Raw genomic sequence first — 12,108 nt, forward strand, 5'->3', positions numbered from 1 at the left:
TGAACTGGGTACTTTATACTGTAAGTGTTTCTCATTTCTTATTCCCTGTCCTCACATCTTAGAGGCAAAAGACCTACCAAGATTTGAAATTTCTTTTTCTCCTCTCATACACATGACTCTCTGTCCTTGCTCTTTGTTCTGCATTATCTTACGACAAAAAAAGATTTATTATTTTGGATCAAACTCAAAGCTGGGCCGTGATATCTGAAGGTACAGACTCTCATACTTACAGGTGAGTCTGAAATCTCTGGATTTGGGAGGCTTTGGAAAATCAAAGCCAAGTGGCTAAATCAGGAGGCTCATTGGGCAGCGAGAGGAGAAGGGAAAAAGCTTTATTCACTGAAAGTCAATCGTCAACTTCCTCCATAGCTAAAATAGCTGAACCTGGTGCATTTAAACAAAATCCCCAGCCACTTCTGTGTTTTCAGAAGGTGGCGGGGCTGGGGGGGGCGGATTTCCAGGATCCCAGACCGTAAATCTTGCTGATAATGGGAATTGTGTGTCAAGGCGGGTGCTGAGCAGTTAAGTACCAAGATTATAGTCCTGTCTAGTTTCATGGAGATTTACTCGGGTAGAAAAACAGGGAATGGACTACTTTTTCAGCTCTGGGTGGGGGTACAGCTATAATGGGAAATTTAGGACCTGGCTCCATTCTTCGGTTTTAAGGAAACCTTTTAGGGCATAGCTTTGAGGGCAGTTGGGGAGCAAGGAGCAGTTACTGGATGAACTTATTCTATAGCCAAACACATCCATGGCTAAGGCAAGGCCGTGGGAGATTAAGCTGGTGAAGGCTTGGTGGGCCAAAGAATCTTAAACTGTGGACGTGAGGTCCAGAGTGCGTTGAGTCTCCAGATACAGATTCTGGCTCATCTTTCCTTGTCTCTGCCTTGTGGTAACTGAGTTCTGCAGGGCAAGAGGAGAGTGATGAGGAAAGGGCCTGCCTTTTCCAGGCTCTCTAGTATCAATGCTACCTCTTATTTGTGTGGCCTTTCACAGATAACAAAGCCTTTTACTGACATTTTCATCTCTCAAGCGTCCACCCTGGAGGGTATGGATCCTCCTAGAAGGGTGAGGCTCTCTGCACACTCCAGATTGAGGACTTGAAGAAGCCGGTGGACCATGATGTTTGGAGAATAAGAGTGGGGTAAGGAGGGTCTGGAGGGAGAAGAGACGCCTTTACTCCCACAGTGGAGCTGAAACTCAAAGAAAAGGCAGAGAATCCTGCTATCCCAGGACGATTTCCTTCCACCGTCTCCTTCCCTCATTTGTCAGAGCCAACAAATAGACTGGTCTCTCTCTCTCCTCTTTAACTGGGAAATGGGTCAAAGGCAGTGCAGAGGTGTTATATAGTCTATATAATTCATGGGAGGGGGGGTACACTTCTCTCTCATTATTGAGAATTGTATCCGTAAAAAAGACTGAGTAGAAGATGAACCAGTCTTCCTCCCAGTACCTGGATTCCTGCCTCCCAGTCAGCCCTGGGTTTACCCTGAAATGATCCTTTATCTTCAGACTCAGGAAAGTAGGACTCTTCTTTAGCAATAGCTAGAAACCCCAAGTTCTTGTTTAAGGGCCTCTTTCAGGGAGGCCCAGTGCCCAGGGGACTGTTGCAGGAGGTGGAGCTATATTGTAAGATACTGCTTCCCTGCTTCGGGTCAGAACAAGCCCCAGGAAGAAAGTGTTCCAAACAACAAGGTGGATCTGCCCTAACCCACCCAGTCTGCATGTTGGTGCTGAGAACAGCCTTTTATGGGGCTCACACTGAGCCTTGGACATGTCTGAACACAACAAGGAAGAGGCCAGAGCAGCAACTGCACAGCAATTGGCCAAAGGGCATTTCTTTTAAGAGAGGACAGAAAGCCTTCAGATAGTTTTCATCCTCTTTGTTAAAGTTCAATCCCTGAAAACCAAATTCTTCTTCCTTCTCCCTGCCCCCAAGTAGTTGCACCATTTTCAGGCAGATTTGGTAAAGGATATGGGGCCACCGGAAGCTGACCTTCCTAGATGAGTCCTTTGGAATGAGACCAAGAAGTCTCACCCTCCTCTGTCCACCACCCCATAATTGGATCTGGTTCTAGCCAGGAGTTCTGGTCCTTCCTGAGTGCCTCACTCACCTCTACCTGATTTCCCACTGGTGAATGGGCCTGCAAAGTTCTGTTCATGCTCTTCAGATGGCACTTTTTGAAGAGGAATGCCCATGCCCCCGCCTTCTACCACCTTGGTAAGCAAGCTCAGAGCAGCTGGATTTTCCTAAAGCAATTGCAGAACACGTGCCTTCTATAGACAGGACCAACCACACCAAGCTCATAGCACATACAGCAGGACAGAGACAAGGAGTGACCAGCATCCCCACTACATAGACCTAGAGGAGGAGGCTCCATCTGCACTGGTCTGGAGTCTACTTCAAGGGTGAGAAATAGCCAAGTGTCCTCAGCCCAGCAGCCCCACAACCCATGGCTTAGCACTGGGTGTCTGTAAGGCAGATGCACGAGTGTCTTAGTGAGCCAGCTCAGTGCAGCCTCCCTGGAAGGTGAGACTGCTGGGGAAGGGTACGACTATTCAGGTCCTCGACATCTCCCAAGCCTGAGATTCAAGGATCCTGAAGGCCTTTGGCCAAGCAGTAACCCTGTGCACAGAGGCTGTGGTTGACATCCAGCCAGCCTCTGAGACAATCCATGTGTTTCTCTTGTCCTTCATTCCACCGGAGTCTGTCTCATACCCAACCAGATTTCAGTGGAGTGAAGTTCAGGAGGCATGGAGCTGACAGCGACGGTGCCACACAGCAACAGCAACAAGAGTAACTTTGACTTAGACACAAAAATCCCGGGGAGAAATGTGATTGATGGAGGAGACACCTGGAGTGCACCCCATTCTGCAGAGAGGCCGGGCGATGGGCAGACTGGAAAAAGCACCACAGATGGGAATTGCATAGTCTTTCTTTTCTAAAATTGATGCTATGGAAATCTGTGTCTTCTGTAACTTACACAAATTAAAAGTCATCTGTCTGCTGGAAAGCGTTGCCTCTGTGGTTTATGATGTCACATGCTGACTCCCCAGCCTTCTCTGCCCCTTCTCTTTGGACTAATGCTGAGACATAAGCTTGAAAAATCGATACTGGTTCCCTCTCTCCTGGGGTCCCCAAGCACGTGGCTGGGACTCTATCTTCAATCAGCAAGGAAAGCCCTGCTGCCCTTAGAGTCCCCACAGTGTGAGCAGGACTTGCAGAAGGGGGTAAAAAACTCTATTATGATTTTTAAAAACCCATTTAGATTGTAATAAAATAAATGTAAATAAGATTTAAGTGAAGGCAGATTGCAGATATTTCAGATGCTATCCAAGATAGATCTCATAGTATGGGTGTAAATTCTGCAAAGGTTAATGCAGTTAAACATATTTGACACATAAAAATGTCAGATCCAACGTTAATCATTCACCAATTGTAATTGCCTTTATATGGGTCTCTACTCCCCAAGACATATGCTTAAAACACCAGGCTCACTAGGAATCTGGGAGGAAAAAACAAATAATACTTCTCAGCTGTCAGGGTCTATGATTTGCTTTGATAGATTTAGCACTGATTTCCTTGGCTTTATGATCCTGTGTGATTGTGTGTGTGTGTGTGTGTGTGTGTGTGTGTTTCTCTCCACATCTCTTTAAGAAAAGACAAGGTATAGGGCAAGGGAGGGCCCTGTGTCCAAGAAAGTCCAACCTAGTTACTTCACGAAGGAGATGCCCTCTGAAGCCTTTTGTTAATTGCCCCCTTCTTCAGTAACAGAGGTTCCTGTAGGGAGCCAGTCTGGCTAAGGAGGCAAATCTGAACAAAGCCTGGCTCTGACAGGCCTTCAGAAAAACCGGTTTTCGCCTCCAGAATGTGCCCTGGGCAGCAAACAAAACTCAACAGCTCCAAGAGGGCCAGAGGTGTTTTCTTAGGAGCCCACTGTAAAGGAGATCCCAGCTTTGCAGATGGTACCTGTCACTTGGGTATCCCAGCCCTGCCCCCACCCCACCCTGCCAGTGACCCCTGAGGCGAGGAATGGGCCTCTACACCCTCCCAGACCCCCTCCCTGGGATTAAGCCCCTACGGAATAAAGAGCTCCCTGACTGACTGCAGGAACCCAGAGGAAGAGCCATTTCCCCACAACATCCTCCTGCTTTAAGCTCATGTGGATTTAAACTTCATCCCTGTCACTCCTACCCTGTATTCTGAACCCGATGGGCAACAAAACCATGAAGAGGCCAAACCACAGACTTTTTTGTTTTTTTCTTTTAAAAAAAAGCTGTTTACTCATAAATATTGTGAAGTGAATCCGATGGGGGGACGGTGGTGGCTGGAGTTTGAGTTAATTGAATTGATCAGCCAATGCCTCCTATTCAAGGCTCCGAAAGAAGCCCCAGGGTCAGAACAAAAAGCATGACAGAAGTGGCATTTCCATTTGCTACTTGGTTGGAGCCCTGAGATCTGGAATCTTTTTAATGAAAGAAATATGCTGATGTGTTTGTGTGTCACCCGCCAGGGAAGGGTAGCATGGCCATAATGGTGATTGGAGGGGGACCTGGCAAACACCAGCCAGGGCACAATGCAGTGACTCCAAGGGTTCTCCCTAATCCATTGTTGGGTCCTCGATTTAGCCCCAAAGTCCCCAAATCCCACTCACACGCTGTCTTCCCCACGGAGGCCCCAGGATTTCCGGCACCCAAGCTTGACCTGGCTGCTTCCCCTCTCCCCCCATTACAGCAGACAGTTTACACCCCTTCGCTGAAGGAGAGACCCCTGAGCCTGGCCTGGAGCAGCCTGCCAGGGAGCCAGTGTGTGCCGAGAGCTGGAGCAAACTGCCTGTCCATCTTCCCTGTCCAACCTGCATGCTTTCATGTCTCTGGTCTTCACTGCAAAGCATGGCTCGCCAAGAACACCACAGAGAGAAAATGGTTTAATCAAAATTCCCTTGCAACAACAACAACAACAACAAATAAAATTACCCTGCTTTCTTTATTCATGATCTTTTATTGAGGCAAAAGGCAAATATCATTGAGCCAAGCCTGAATAGACAAATATATACAAGCACTGGTAATTTAATATTTTGTGCTAATGGTATACACTGTAGATACAACCCAAGAGAAGTAAATTACAGTCCTATCAATAATACATCGTATCCGGGCTCCAGTTTCCCAATAAGAGAGAAAATGTGTATTGGCAGAGGCGCTCCGAATATTAAAAGCCATGCATATAACAAGGCAGTGGGCACAGACGCCAGAGGCTCCCACAGGACTGTGCTCAGGTCTTTGTTACCAAGGTCCTTAAAGGGGGAAATGGCCCAAACTGAAATTCCTGAAGCTGGTGTTAAATGAAGCTAGCTCGTCCCCATTCTCAGCAGCCCTCCAGGTGCAACTTGAATCATAGAACAACCTCCAAACAGGGCACCAGTTTGCAGATTGCTTGAAACAATATTCTTTGAACTATCCCAGATCTGTGGCCAATGTCCAGGGTTTGCTGGGGTGACCTGGGATAGCAGACAAGGGAATCTAGAATGCCCCAGTCCAGATGGCAATATCTAAAAGACCGTGTGGCTTCAACACTCCTTCCTGATCCAACCTTCCAAACTTGTGTGTGATTCTCCAAAAAAAAAAAAAAAAAATGGAAGAAGAAAGGACAGTTGGTCAACCAACTGCAAAAGATGAGAAATGTTCCAAACACTAAAGTTTTGTCAGTGGATCCTAAATCCCTTCCTCCCCTCAACCTGCTCCCCTAGGTGATGTAGAACTTATTTTTTTTTTAATTTTTGGAGAGGTTTTTGCTATAGGGCGCATGTGCTCGCCAGACAGAGAGACAGAGAGATAGAAAGTGAGAAAGAACTTACCCAGGGGGGATGGTCACGCCACAATCCCTTCTCCTCCTTTCTCTTGGGATCTTGGGCATGCACACACACATGCCCGGCATGAGTTTTAAGCCACCGGGTCCAGGACACGAACCGCAGTCGACTACATGGGAGTCCAGCGGCATAGCCATTACGCTAACTGTTGGTCCCTAGAACTTATTCTTGTAATAAAATTCACAGCATGGCGAATTAGGTTAGTGTTGGCAGGACAGGTAATTAGAGCCATGGACGCACACTGGATCCCATTTTCTCTCTCCCAATTCAGGGAGTATTAAGGAAACAGAAGGGCAAGAGGGACATATCTTCCATGTCTCAGTCTGAATCAGTCGCTAGAGGAAGAAGGGAGCCAGAGGAAGGGGCTCGCAGGCAGAAGGAAGGTGGTGCAAAACACAATCCCAACCTCAAGCTTGGAGATGAAAAGCCTGGCCAACACTGTTCACTGGTGGAAATAAAGGCTTCCTGAGACTCAGGGCACTGACCAGGCTTCCTGGAGATAGACGTCTAGGCATCAAAGAAAAGCAATGCAAAAAATTCCCTTTGTCTGGGACTGAGGAGCAGGGCATCTGGGAGTCTTGTCACAGTCTCCCTCCCTCCTCCCCACAATCCCTGCATCACCCTCTTCAATTCTTTCCCCCGTGGGAGGGGTGAGGAAGGCCATTTTTTCTCAGCATGGCAGATAGCAGGGATGGTAGGACACCTGGTGGGGTGCAAGGGAATTACACCCATATTTGACCTCAACATCAATACCCAGGTCCAAGAAAACCTGTGCATCCTATAACATCACGGAAAATAACAAAGTAAGCATTTCCCCAGGGGATGCGATATTGAACTTTAAATATAGTAGCAGTTAGACACTGACCTAAATTTCTGCTGTATTCAACTGTGTTTGGGGAGAGATTGGTGGGTAAGCATAAACAAACAGAACCCATAGATAAACAAACATACACTATGATTTTCAACGCAACTGCCTCATTATTTAAGCTTTACTTAAAGTCATATTGAAATTAGATGCCATCCAGAGCACTTAGCAAGCTGTAGAGCTGAGAGAAGTTCCCCTGGAAGATAATCCATATAGGAAAAACTCACCGAAGCTAATCGAACATTGCCCAAGGCTAATGCTGAGAAGTTCTTTGTTTGCACACAAGTGTTTGCCAGCAGTGGCCTGAAGTTTCTGAATCAGCGCACAAAGTGGTTAAGAGGGGTCAAATCAGATTTGGTGCCAATTTGATCTGGCCGTGGGACTCTGGGCCAGCCACTTAACCTCTCTAAGACCCAATTTCTTTACCCATCAAGTAGAAATGATGGTGATAACAGAAAGAACTTAGTAAGAGTCAGACACTGCGAGCTTTGTGTGTTTTCAGTCATTTAAGTTCTCTGCCATTATGAGGTATGATGGACGTTCCCATTTTGTGGGTGAGAGAGTGTAAGGGACCGGGACAAGGCCACACATCTTTTGAGTATTTGTATTTAAACCTGGACTCTCTGGAGTTCACACTTGGGATTATGACTGTATCCTATTTCTTTTTTTTTTTTTTTTGAGAGGATTTGGCTACAGGGACCGGAGTTTTCGCTACAGGGCGCGTGTGCTCACCAGACAGACAGAGAGAGACATAGAGACAGAAAGCGAGAAATCACCCCCCAGAGGGGATGGTCACGCCGCGATCCCTTCTCCTCCATTCTCCTCTCGGGATCTTGGGCACGCACGCACACGCGCCCGGCGTGAGTTTTAAGGCACCGGGTCCGGGACGCAAACAGCGGTCGACTACGTGGGAGTCCAGCGACATAGCCATTACGCTAACTGCTGGTTCCCTTGTATCCTATTTCTTCATATCGGTATAATGATTAGATAACACATGCAAAAGGTTAGCAAATACTGAGGCAAGAGAAAGCCAGTGCATGGAAGTGGGTAAGAGAGGTAGAGTATCTGCCCATGTGGCTAGACAGGAAAAAAAAATGATCAAGGTAGAAAATTTCCTGCCCAAGGTAATTAGGCAGGAGATTAGTGGGGGATGTCTACCTGATAAAGCCACATTTAATAAAGCCAATGAGATGCATCGGTGGGCCCAATCACATTTGATAGAGCCAATAAGATCAACGCACATAACCTGGGACCAGCAGATGGCATAATGGTTACATTGCTGGACTCCGACATAATGGACCAGTTCAAGTCCCAAACCCAGCAACTTAAAACTCAAGCCAAGTGCATGTGTGCATGCCCAGGATCCAGAGAGGATAATGGAAGAGAAGGGACTGCAGCTTGACCATCCACCCCAGGGGTGTAATTTCTTGTGTTCTGTCTCTGTCTCTCTGGTGAGTTCACTACCCTATAGCAAAAATCTCTCTCTAAAAAAATTATAAATTTGGCAGAATGCAATTGCCACAGTGTTTTGAGCCACTCTGGCTCTTCAGGCCACTCCTACCTTTCCAGAGTTTACTTTTACATTTACTTAATAAACTGTGTTTTCCTGGGGCCAGCAGGTGGTATCATGGTTAAGGACGCTGAACTCCCACATGGCCGACTGTGGTTCGAGTCCCAGGCCTGGTGGCCTGCTGGCTCTCTCACTCCCTCTCACGCATCAAAATGGAAAAATAATGATAAATAAATAATTCTTTTAAAAATAATTTAGAAACTACCTTTCCCATACGCTACTGGCGTGTTTTGTTACAGAAAGTAGGACACAAGGCAGACCGAGAGGAAAGTAAACATTTTAATAGAATAAGTTCCTTTTGTCTCATTATTTTGCCCTGAGACCATCAGCCTTCCCAGTTGAAAGTGCCCCTTTTTATAACAGGACTATATCAATTACCTTTCATTACTACATGATTATGGCACTTTGCATTCCAATCTAGCTGTTAATGGCCTTACCTCAAAAGCCCACATCACTCTCCTTTGCCCTCCTGAAGGCCTGGCTTTTAGTTGACGCTTTACCAACTGCCGTTAGACCCAGGCTTCTTCTTCAGTTAAGCCCACACCACCAGTGACTTCCCTATACCCCTCCAAGTGAGTTTATTACATATTTCTTGCCACTAGGAGGCTAATTTGGAACATTGCTGTGGATTAATTAACCAGTAGTGCTTCCTCTTTTTTTTTTTTTTTTTTAATAAAAGAATTTGCCTTGCTGGAGAGAGAGAGTCAGAGACAGTGAGAGGGAAGAGGAAAGTGAGAAATTACCCTCAGGAGGGATGGCCATGCCACAATCCTTTCTCCTCCATTCTTCTCCTGGAATCTTGGGCACACACACACACACACACACACACACACACACACACACACGTGCCTGAGAGTGGCATGAGTTTCAAGACACCAAGTCCGGGAATAAAACCGTGGTTGGCCATGTGACGTAACTGCTACACCATCTGCTGGCCCCAACTAGTAGTGCTTATTTAACTGTAATGTACATACAAGTTGCTTGGAAATCTCATAAAAATGCAGATTCTGATTCAACACATGTGGGGTAGTCTACGTTTCTGTGGTTTTTTAAAGAATTATTAATTATTATTATCATTATCTTTTAATTTGCACATGCTCTCACCAGAGAGAGACAGAGAGGGAGAGAAAAAAGTGAGAAAGTGAGCCACCAGGTCAGAGACTCAAACCACAGTCAGCCATGTGGGAGTCCAGAGTTTTAATCATCATGCCACTCGTTGGCCCAGAGAGTCTGCATTTTTAACACACTAAGTGATGCCACTGTGGTGCTTGGACAAGCCTTTGAATAGTACAGAACAAGAGCTCTCAAGATTCAAACCCGAGTTTTCCCTTCACTCCTCCTCTCAGTCTAGCAAGGGCCAAGAGTCACATTTCAGCAGTGTCTCTGCTCCTTCTCTTCTGGTTTTTCTTTCTAGTCATTGTGAAGCAGGAGACAGGGACCCTAAGAATATAGTTATGGTATAGACCTGTTATACCTAATGTGTTGTTTTACTTGCTGTGAAGAATTGTTACACTTGACATATTGCCTAATGGCTAAGTTAGTGGTTTGCTGTGAAGAAAATGTTTGATTGTACACTGCTGGCGGAGAGCATAGCTGACTCCTTTTGGTAGTACATTCAGACTGACGTTAGTTATGCTCACAGAAATTCAGCATTCAGCCGACACCCTAGTGCCTATTGCTAATAGCAGACTAGCCATATGCTGACCGATAGTATGAAGGACATAAGCATGGTCTATGCTTCACCCCTCCTTGTGACTGGCAAGAATATGTAAACAAACCCCAATTTGTTTTGACCAAAATCCTATAGACTTACATGTAAAACATTACAAAAACATTTTGTTGTTTTGTCAAGTCACCATGAGCCTGTCAAAATCAGATATCAAAAGAGGAGCTGAGTTCAGCGCATTGGCTCTGTCCTCTGCTTGCACCCGATCCCGTCTCACTGTATCTGAGACCTCAATTGCTGCTGGAGGTTTTGTGGGTTTGCACACCGACTCCTCCTCTCCCAGAAAGCCCTCCACTCAACCATCTTTGATGCTCACCTGTCAGCTACTAGTCCCCACAGCCATACTCTAAGATTACCAAGTGGACCGTTCATCCATCGTCTTCGTCCTTGGCCACCCGACACTGGGTCACCCCCAGCCATCATCCTCTAAGATCTCCGTGGAGTTCCTTTCTGGCTAGCCGATTGTGCTAGTAGACACCTAGCATACTCAGCACTCGGCCTTCCCCGCATCCTTGCAGACTACATTCCCCATCACTGCGCCAGCACACTCTGCGTCACATCCCATGGAGATGTGTAAGCCCCCCTTTTACCCTGTGTGATGAAAGCAATCTGAAAGACTAACCTGAGTCCTGTCCTCCTTCCTGGGGCTTGGGTACAGACTGACTCTATCTACTTAGGCAGCCAGTAAGAGTGAATCAAATCTCTATTTAAGTTATGCTTCCTGAACACCGTAAACTCTCCCTCTCTCTCTCAGTCCCCTTCCAAAACTCCCCCTTTCCTCTCCACATGGCAAGATCCAAAACCAAATTATAAAAATGGCTAAGTTTTAGGATAGAGACAAAGCAGCTCAATGGCTTGCTCTAGAGAGACAGCTTATAGCAGTGGCTCAGTGATTGACGTAGGCAGCATGACCTAGACCCGAAACAAAGGCTTTTTCCAGGTCCAATCACAGGGTGGGGGTGGGGTGGGGGGCTGATAAGATAATGGTTGACCGGGACCAGCAGATGGTGTAATGGCTATGTTGCTGGACTCACATGTAGCTGACCACTATTCGAGTCCCAGACCCGGTGGCTTACACTCATGCTAGGCACGTGTGCATTCATGCCCAAGATCCCAAGAGGAGAATGGAGGAGAAGGAATTGCAGCACAGCTATCTCCCTGGGAGGTGATTTCGTGCTTTCTGTCTCCCTGTATCTGTCTTTCTGGCAAGCACATACGTCCTATAGCAAAAACCTCTCCAAAAAAAAAGATAATGGTTGACCAGGATTTAGGCAGAGGATCTACTAACCTTTATACCTGCTCCAAAATTAGAAAAAAAATAAAAATAACTAGATCCATCCAGAATGTACTCCATCTCCCCACCAGGAAAACGTGAGCTTCGCCTAGAACAAGACCAGACAAAGCCTTTCCTGACCAAGTTAAACCACACCCCCTACACCCCACCTCAATTCTTCCTCAACAACCCATTTTCCAGGCCCCCTCCCTTCTTCTTGAGAGCTCTGTTTTCCCCTTCCCTCTTGTTCAATAAGCCCTCCATTCTCCCCTTTCTGTGTCTGCCGTCTCTAATTCTTCCAGAACATGAGACAAGAACCTAGGTCCCACTGGGCCCAGTCACCCCTGAACCCCCCCACCCCCACATTCAATTGGTGTCTTCATCTCTCCGGCATTCATGAGAAGTCCTGAGGGCAGGAGGGTGGCTTTGGCTTGTCATGCCCACCTAGTCTCTGACATGAGATGAAGACTGAACATGAAACCCCAGCTTCTGTGGCACAGCTAGTAGCAGACAGGGCTGAAACCGAGCAGGGACTCCCTAAGATGGATGGGTCCTCAGTATCCCCTTCTGTTAAAGAAAAAATGAGCATTTCTCAAACTGAAAATTAATAAGGACTGAACTAAAAGTAAAGTGTATATTCTGGGAACCAGCAATTAGCGTAATGGCTATGTCGCTGGACTCCCATGTAGTTGACCACAGTTCGCGTCCTGGACCTGGTGGCTTAGAACTCACGCCGGGTGCATGTGCGTGCAAGCCCAAGATCCTGAGAGGAGAATGGAGGAGAAGGGATTGCAGCGTGACCATCCC

The 12,108-nt window shown here is 46.7% G+C and overlaps 1 long non-coding RNA gene across 2 annotated transcripts; it reads left to right on the forward strand.

The window, feature by feature from the left end:
* Window positions 1-6: 6 nt before the first annotated feature.
* LOC102499825 (uncharacterized) lies at window positions 7-2,906 on the forward strand. 2 transcript variants are annotated; one of them, XR_336137.1, is made up of 3 exons: window positions 7-232; window positions 997-1,144; window positions 2,728-2,906. It is a non-coding gene; the product is annotated as an uncharacterized LOC102499825 (long non-coding RNA). The 2 variants fall into 2 exon arrangements; XR_336138.1 differs by having other exon boundaries at window positions 1,034-1,144.
* Window positions 2,907-12,108: the final 9,202 nt, after the last annotated feature.

Source organism: Tupaia chinensis, unplaced genomic scaffold (genome assembly GCF_000334495.1).
Source record: "Tupaia chinensis unplaced genomic scaffold, TupChi_1.0 Scaffold000627_1, whole genome shotgun sequence".
In the NCBI taxonomy this organism is placed as follows: Eukaryota; Metazoa; Chordata; class Mammalia; order Scandentia; family Tupaiidae; genus Tupaia; species Tupaia belangeri.